This window comes from Orycteropus afer, unplaced genomic scaffold (assembly GCF_000298275.1).
Source record: "Orycteropus afer afer isolate SDZICR_OR568_19922 unplaced genomic scaffold, OryAfe1.0 scaffold00355, whole genome shotgun sequence".
Taxonomy (NCBI): Eukaryota; Metazoa; Chordata; class Mammalia; order Tubulidentata; family Orycteropodidae; genus Orycteropus; species Orycteropus afer.
In genome coordinates this window covers 1085168-1094602 of record NW_006921942.1, presented here as the reverse complement: position 1 = coordinate 1094602, position 9435 = coordinate 1085168, and positions in this window count along the sequence as shown.

Genomic DNA, 9435 nt, shown 5'->3' with positions numbered 1-9435 from the left:
CCCCAATCTATCTAGGAATTTAGCCTCCCCTCCCCTCCCATCCCTGGTAACCAACAAAGAAAGTTTCCTTCTATGTATAAACTTTTCCTCTAGCGGAGTAGTGCCTAAGGCATTTGACTGCTAACCACAAGGCTGGCGGTTCAGACCCATCAGGCACTCCTCAGAAGGAAGGCTGGACAATCTATTTCCTTAGTAATACCACCTTGGAAACCCAAGGATGGGTTGGAACAGACTCAACAGCAGTGAGTTTGGTTTTTCTGGTTTTGACTTTTTACAATAGTGGGCAAATATATATATATATAGTTGTCCTTCTATGATTAACTTATTTCACTCAGCATAACATCCTCCAAGTTCATGTGGTGTTTCACAGATTTTGCATTATTGTTTAGGGCTGCATAGTATTCCATCATGTGTATGTACTGCAGTTTGTTTATCCATTCCTGGGTTGATAGGAACTTAGGTTGTTTCCATCTCTTTTGTATTGTGAATAGTGCTGCTACGAACGTGGTTGTGCATTTATCTGTTCGTGTCCTGTCTCTCATTTCTCTAGGATACATACCTAGTAATGGGATTCTTAGATCAAAAGGTATTTCTATTTCCAATTTTTTAAGGAATTGCCATACTGATTTCCACAGTGGCTGTATCATTTTATAGTCCCACCAGCAAAGTATGGGAGTCCCAATCTCTCCACATCCTCACCAGCATTTGTTATTTTCTGTGTTGCTGAACATTGCTATTAATGCCACAGTGAGATGATAGCTCATTGTTTTGATTTGCATCTCTCTAAGGGCTAATGATCACAAACATTTCTTCATGTGTTTGTTGGCTGCTTGAATATCTTCTTTGGTGAAATGTCTGTTCATATCTTTTGCTCATTTTTTAATTGGATTGTTTGCCATTTTGATGTTGAAGTGCTGGAGTTTTCTGTAAATTTTAGAAATAAGTCCTTTTGTCTGATATGTCATTGCTGAATATTTTTTCCCATTCTGTACTCTTTTGTAGAAGTCTTTTGATGCACATTAAGAATTTAATTTTTAGAAGGTCCCAATCATCTAGTTTATCTTCTGCTGTTTGTACATCTTGGGTTATGCTTGATAGTCTGTTTATGCCATAAATTAGGGCCCCTAAGTTTGCCCCTGTCTTTTCTTTGATGAACTTTATAGTTTTAGGTTTCACATTAAGTCTTTGATCTGTTTGGAGTTAGTTTTTGTGTATGGTGTGAGGTACAGATCTTGTTTCATTTTCCTGCAATTGGATCTCCAGTTTTCCCAGCACCATTTGTTAAACAGACAATCTCTTCCCCATTTAATGGATTTCAGCCCTTTATCAAAGATCAGCTGACCATAGGTCAATGGATTGATTTCTGGGTTCTCAATTCTATTCCATTGGTCTGTGTCTATCACTGTACCAATACCTAGCAGTTTTGACTTACTGTGGCTGTATAGTAGGTTTTGAGATCCAGGATTGTGAGACCTCCTTCTTTGTTCTTCAATTCTCACTCCCGTTGAGTCGGATCTGACTCATAGTGACCCCTCCTTGGGTTTCCAAGGTGGTATCTCTACAGAAGTAGATTGCCCAAACTTCCTTCCAAGGAGTGGCTGGGGGGTTTGAACCGCCAGCCTTCTGGTAGCAGTCAGATGCCTTAGGCACTCAGCCACCAGAGCTCCCTCTTCTTTAATAGTTCTTTGCTTATCTGAGGTTTCTCTTCTTTCCGTATAAAGTTAGTTACTGATTTTTCCATGTCTTTAAAGAATGTTGATGGGATCTGGAGTGGGATTGCATTAATGTATGGACTGCTTTGGGTAGAATTGACATTTTCACAATGTTCAATCTTCCTAGCCACAAGCATGGGATGTTCTTCCATTTATAGATCTCTTCTAGTTTATGAAAGTAGTGTTTTGTAGGTTTCTTTATATGGGTCTTTTGTCCCTGGTAAGATTTATTCCCAAGTATCTTATTATTATTTTTTTTTTTTTTGGTAGCTATTATAAATGGCATTGATCTTCTTATTTCCTTTTCAGCAGTCTCTGTACTAGTGTAGAGGAATTCAACTGATTTTTGTATGTTGGCCTTGTATCCTGCCACTATGCTAAATTTTTCAGTAAGTTCCAGTAGTTTTCTTGTTGAGTCTCTTAGGTTTTCTGTGTATAGAATCATATCATCTGCAAACAGGGATACTTTTACTTCTTTCTTATCAATTAGGATGCCTTTGATTTCCCTTTCTTGCCTTATTGCCCTGGCTAGGACTTCCAATACAAAGTTGAATAGAAGTGGAGATAGAGGGCCTCCTTGTCTGATTCCTGTTCTCAAGTCTCTCTCCATTAAGAGTAATGTTGGTCATTGGTTTTGCATATATGCCCTTTATTATGGTGAGGAATGTCCCTTCTATTCCTATTTTTCTGAGAGGTTTTATCTCAGAACAGATGTTGGGTTTTATCAAATGCTTTTCCTGCATCTATTATATGATCATGTGACTCTTTTCCTTTATTTTACTTATGGGATGGATTGCATTGATTGCTTTTCTAATGTAGAACCATCATTGCATACCAGGTATGAATTCCACCTGGTGATGATGTATTTTATATATATATATATATGTTGTTGGAGTCTGTTGGCTAGGATTTTGTTGAAGATTTTTGAGTCTATATTCATGAGGGATATTGGTCTATAGTTATTCCGTGTCTTGGCCTGGCTATGCTTGCTTCATAAAATGAATTTTGGAGGATCCCCACCTTTTCTGTGTTCTGGAATAGTTTGAGTAGGATTAGTGTTAACTCTTCTCTGAATAATTGGTAGAATTCTCCAGTGAAACCATCTGGGCCAGGTCTCTTTTGTTGTTGGTAATTTTTTTTTTTAAATGAATTGTTCAATTTCCTATTTTGTTATGGGTCTGTTCAAATTTTCTACCTCAGTTTGTATTAGTTTAGGTAAGTAGTGTGTTTCTAGAAATCTGTCCATTTCTTCTAGGTTTTCAAATTTGTTGGAGTGCAGTTCTTCATAATATCCTGATATTCTTTTTATTTCTGTTGGCTTTTTTGTGACAGCACCCCTTTCATTTCTTATTCATGTTATTGGCATCTTCTCCTTTGTTGAGTTTGCCAGTGGTTTGTCAATTTTATTAACTTTTTCAAAGAACCAACTTCTAGTCTTGTTGATTTGTTCTGTTATCTATGTTCTGTTTCATTTATTTCTGCTTGAATCTTTATCGTTTCTTTTCTTCTGGTGACTGTAGGCTTTTTTTGCTGCTCTTTTTCTAATTGTTGGAGATGTTAGTTAAGTTATTGATTTTGGCTCTTTCTTCTTTTTTGATGTGTGCATCCATTGCTATAAATTGCTCTCTCATTGTTGCTTTTGCTGTGTCCCAGATTTTGGTATGTTGTATGTTCATTCTCATTTGATTAAAGAAATTTTTAATTTCAATTTTTAATTTCTTCTATTATCCAGTTTTGTTTTTGTTTTTTTTTGAGGAGGGTGTTGTTCAGTTTCCATGTGTTTGCTCTATTTCCACTGATTTTCCTAGTGTTTATTTCTAATTCGATAGCATTGTGATCTGAGAAGATACTTTGCAGTATTTCAATGTTTTTAAATTTATTGAGGCTTGCTTAGTGGTGGCCTAACACATGGTCAATCCTGGAAAATGTTCTATGTGTGCTGGAAAAGAATGTATATGGTTGTTGGGTGAAGTGCTCTATAGATGTCTATAAGATCAAGTTGGTTGATTGTGTTGTTTAGTTCTTCTGCATCTTTGTTGAGTTTCTTTCCTATTGTTCTATCTTTTACTGAAAGTGGTATATTAAAAGTCTCCTATTATTACTGTGGAGTCATCTATTTGTCTTTTCAATTCTGTTAAAGTCTGATTTACATATTTTGGGGCTCTTTCATAGAGTGTGTAGATATTTATTAGGTTATATCCTCTTGTTCAGCTGATCCTTTAATCATTATATAATTTCCTTCCTTATTTCTTATGGTTATTTTTATCTTAAAGTCTATTTTGTCAGAAATTAATATTGCCACTCCTGATCTCTTTTGGTTTCCATTGCTTGGTGTATCTTTTTTCAATCTTTGAGTTTTAGTCTCAGGTGATTTGATTTGTGTCTAAGGTGAGTCTCTTGCAGACAGCATATTGATGGGTCATGTTTTCTTATCCAGTCTGCAACTCTCCATCTCTTGAGATTTATACATTCAATGTATAAATTTATTGATATAATTTTGTTATGTGTGTTTTTTTGTGTGTGATGTTGCTGATTTCTTTGTTTCATATAATTTTCTATGCTGAGCTCATTTTGTTTATGAGTAATGTTATCATCTCCTTCATTGTTTTTGTTTTAGTATTTGCTAAGTGTTTGTGCTTGTCCTCTTTTTTATTGTGATGTGAAGGTTCATTATTTTTCTTTGAAGTTACCCTGTAATTTATAAACGTCTTCCCAAATTTAAAACAGTCTGTTCTCACAATTGTCTTAACTTCCTCACCATTTAGAAGTTCTGCAACTACACTATTTATTCCCTCTTTTTTGGTCTGTAGTTGTCCTCATTTACTAATTAATGTCTCTGGTTCCCTGTTCACAATCTTGTAAACTTATTTTACTTTGGATACTTCTATAACTGAGTTGGTTTTGGGTTATGTCATCGTGTGTGTTAATCATCAGTTACTGTCTGCTGTTGTTGGTTTTCTGTCTGAAGGACTCCCTTTAGCATCTTTTGTAAAGTAGATCTGGCTTTAAAAAATTCCCTTAAGTTCTGCTTATCTGGAAATTTCCTCCTTGGTAAGCAGAGCTGATCCTTAGGCTGCTATTGGGAAATATTCAAAATGGCTGTGCCAGCAGTCTGCAGTTCCTTTTGTCTCCTTACTTACTTTCATTCAGGTTCTTCTACAAGTTGGTATTTAATCTACTTCTTTACCTTTCTCTTCAAAGTTCAGGGTTCCAGGATCATCTTCTGTATTGGTTTCCCATTACTTTGTTGCAGAGGGTCTGTGTACCTTGTCCGCCTATTCTGCCATCTTGCTGGAACTCCTCCATGCAATTTTCAAGTTATCCAAAATACTGATTTTACCTACACACCTGTTTTTGTTACTTCTGTGCTGCTCTAACAGAAAATACCACAAATGGGATGGCTTTACCAAACAGGAGTTTATTCTTTTAGTTTGGAGGCTTTAACTCTGAGTTCAAAGTGCCAGCTCTAGGGGTTGAGTGAAAGCCCCTCAAGCTTTGGCTTCAGGTCTGCCTCTTGTTCCTGGCCCACTGAAGCTAGGGGCATCTCTCCACTTAAGTAGCTTCTTGCTGCTGAGGCTGACAAACCCAAGGTCGACAAGTGAAAAGGCACAGTCCTGATATTACCAAACCACATGGAAGGCCATTGATTCAAGTCCATTGAAAGTCCCAAGACTGACAGAGCATGGCAGGCTGCTGGAGAATGACACAGTTACATGCAGGGTTCAAGCGTACCATAAACTAGAAACTGTTCTCCAAGGCTTCTCCTTATATACAGGAAGCAGACCACATCCCTAAAGCAGCTACTCAGCTGCTCACAGCAGATTCCACCATGGAGTTGATTACCAGTCTCATCATGGGGGATACTACATCCAGCTGCCCAGCCACTCAACCAGACCTAGCCAAGTTGACACACAAACTTAACCACCACAACACCCAAATATGATATGTGCACTTCACAAACCAAAAGGAGCTCACCTAGTACTGTACTTGAGGGGGATTAAAAAGTTCAGGAACTTGGTTCACACTTTAAAGGGATTATCCCAACATATCTCAAGCAATCCATTTATGTGGTTGGACCCCTTATATTTATAGATTGTCCATTACTTTCTGCTTAAAACTAGAGAAATAATTTGTAATCTCACAGTTTCCATGAGTCAGAAATTCAGACAGGACACAGTGCAGACTCATATCTTTGATTTATGATGTCTGGGGCTTAGCTGAAAGACTCAAAGGCAAAGAGCTAGAATCACTTGAAGACTTATTCATTATAACATGAGTCTGGCTGGGGTGTAGACCAGAATATCACATATCACTCCATGTGGCCTGGGCTTTCTTATAACATGGGGCAAAGTTCCAAGGGCAAAAGTCCTGAGAAAGAGCTAGCAGTAGGTCATGTTTCCTTTTTGTAGCTTAGCCTCAGAAGTTATACAGTATCATTTCTGGAGCCATCTATTATTGGTCAAGGAAGTTACAAAGGTCTACAGTGTTCAAGAAAAAATAGACTCCACCTTCCAATGGAATGGGAGCTCTGGTGGCATAGTGCCTAAGGCATTTGGCTGCTAACCAGAAGGCTGGTGGTTCAAACCCACCAGCCACTCCGCAGAAGGAAAGTTGGGCAATCTATTTCTGAAGTAATACTGCCTTGGAAACCCAGGGAGGGGTGGTATGAGTTGGAACCGACTCGACAGCAGTGAGTTTCAATGGATAAAGGTCAATGTCACATTTTAAGATGAGTATGCATATAGTATGGAACATATATCAGTGCACATATTTGTAGAAAATACAGTCTGCTACATTTAAAGCCTCTAAAGACTAAATCATAGCATAGATCTAACAGCTGACATATTCCCAAGGTGGGATGGTAAACTCATGCTGCTCTTCTACCAAGTAAAAGCAAACTGCTTTTGATATTTTATTTATCAGCATAGACTCTCCCTCCCAAATTGCCATGTTAATAACTGTATATCAGATGTGGTGCACTACTCCGATTTGATTTCTGGAAGCAACAGTGGGCATCCTTACCTGATTAAGTTAATCCCCCATCATTCTCTCAAACTCCCCTACCTTGTACACTAGCTATACTAACAAGTTAAATGGACATGTGATAGAAATCACCACTGCTATGTCTTTTAATGAGAACACTAATCTCTGCAATTTCCCCAGAGATGCAGTACTTCTATTGACTTACTATTTTGATAGGGAAGAACTCCAGGAGCTTCCTCTTCTCCATTTCTTTCTTTCTAGTTGTCATCAAAATCAGTTCCAACTCATAGTGACCCCCATGTACAACAGGATGAAACATTGCATGGCCCTGTGCCATCCTCACAATTGTTCCTGTGCTTAAGCCCATTGTTACAGCTACTTTGTCAATCTATCTCATTGAGGGTCTTCCTCTCTTCCACTGACCCTCTACTTAACCAAGCTTGGTGTCCTTGTCCAGGGACTGGTCCCTTCTGATAACATACCTTATGTCACAGGTCAGCAAGCCAGTGTGGGAACTTCCTTTCTCTTTCACAGGTTTCAAACCTGCATTGCAGTCTGAAGGCTCTCCCTGACTACTCTTGCTTCTCCATTATCTCACACGGGCATTTTCCCCAATAAATCACCAGTAGTTCTAACCCCATCGTAGCATCTGCTTTTCACAAGCAGTGTTTCCAAGTAGAACTTCCTTCCTAGCATGTCTTTAAAAAAAATTTGTTTTTAGGAATCCTAAGAAAAATCAGGTGAGAAATCTGGAAAATGGGGGGAAATTAGTAAAATTCTCTTACAAGAATTAAAACTTAACAGCACAGGGACACGAATAGGAAATACTGACACATGGAGTTGAAGATTAGGGTTGGGATTCCCTGGAACTGGGATAGGAGTATGTGTGAGAGAAGTGGTCATGATCAAATAAGCCTCTCTTGTAGTTGTGCCATGTTTTAAATGCATAGTCATGAACCTGTCTGCTGCTAACTGTGAGCCATTTTTGCAAACAAGATAAATATTAGTAAGTTTATATGCATAGTATTTTTGTATAAATTCTATGAGTGGTATTCCAAGAAAGAACAAGTTATCAAAGCAAAAAAAAAAAAGACCTTAAATTGGTATTTCAGTATTTGCTTCTATATAATGTTATTAACTTTGCTAAGAGATACAAATGTTATTACTATTTAAAGACTATCCAGTCATATTTCCTGGCATTTCCCAGTATTTACATATACAAAAAAAAAAAAACCCACTGCCATCCAGTCGATTCTGACTCATAGGGACCCACATTGGGTTTCCGAGGCAGTAAATCTTTATGGAAGTAGATCACTCCATCGTCCTTCCATGGAGTACCTGGTGGGTTTGAACTGCCAATCTTCTGGTTAGCAGTCAAATGCCTTAGTCACTGCACCAGGCTAGAGTTATTTGCAAATATTAGTAAATTTTGTATTTCTTATTTATTAAATAATTTTTATATCCTCATAGTATGACTAAAGAGTAAGAAAAATGTTGGGAGTATTTTAAAAATGATTTCAGGAATTTTCAAGAATTTTATTTATATATTTATTAAATTTTCATCAAACTTAATTGGATTATTCAGGTATCTTATTTATAAATGGAATTACACAATATGTATTCTTTTGTGTTGGCTTCTTGCATTCAACAGTAAGTTTGTGAGATTTCTCTATGTGGTTTATATGATTGTAAGCTGATTATTTCCATTACTGTATAATATTCCATTGTACGAACATACTACAATTTATCCATTTTTCTACTATGGACATTTAGAGCTATTACAAATAATGCTTCCAAGAACATTCTTGTGTATGTTTAATGTGTGTGTGCATGCATTTCTATTTGGTATATTTTTAGGATTTGAACTTCTGGATCATAAGTATGTCTATCAGCAACCTTAATAAATAATACTAAACCATTCGCCAAAGTAGTTGCATCAATTTACATTTCTACCAGCTGTGTATGGGGAGTTCCATTTACTCCACATTCCTGCTAACACTTGGATTGTCTTTTCTCATTTTAGCCATTCGAGTAGATGTTTACTGATATCTCATTGTGTTATAAATTTTTATTTCTAAATATAATTATTAAATTCTGTAATTATTAGATTGTGCATCTCTTTATATTTATTATTCATTTGACTATCTTCCTGAAGATCCTATTCAGATCTCCATTGCCTATTCTTCTAATAGTCTGTCTTTTTCATATTGTTTTTCAGGAATTCTTCATATAATGGGGATACAAACCCTTTATTAGATGTGTTTTGAATGTCTTCTCTTACTTTGTGATAAGCTTTTCCACATTCTTTTTTATTTATTTTTTAAATTGTGATTTGGGTGAAAATTTACAGAGCAAATTCACTTTCCATACAGCAGTTCACACACATGTTGTCTCATGACATCAACTACCATTTACACCAATGTAACAGCTCCCCTCCCACTTCCTCCCCATAGCTACCTCTTCCCTGTGTCCATCCCTCCATACACTCCTGCCCTCTGAACTGTCTTCCTGTGCATAAGCAGCCCTTCTTTCTCCCATGATTGTTCTCTCCAAGGAGTGTATCTACCTGGGGTAAATGTTCAACTCATATGCCTGTCTTTTCCTTGGCTGGAAACCACGGGTATGGGTTAAATTCCAGACCTGAAGGGCAGCTAGAGACCATAGTCTCAGTGGTTCCACCAGGCTCTATCAGACCAGCAAACCTGGTCCCCCTCCCTTTTTTTTTTTCCAAATGATTTTG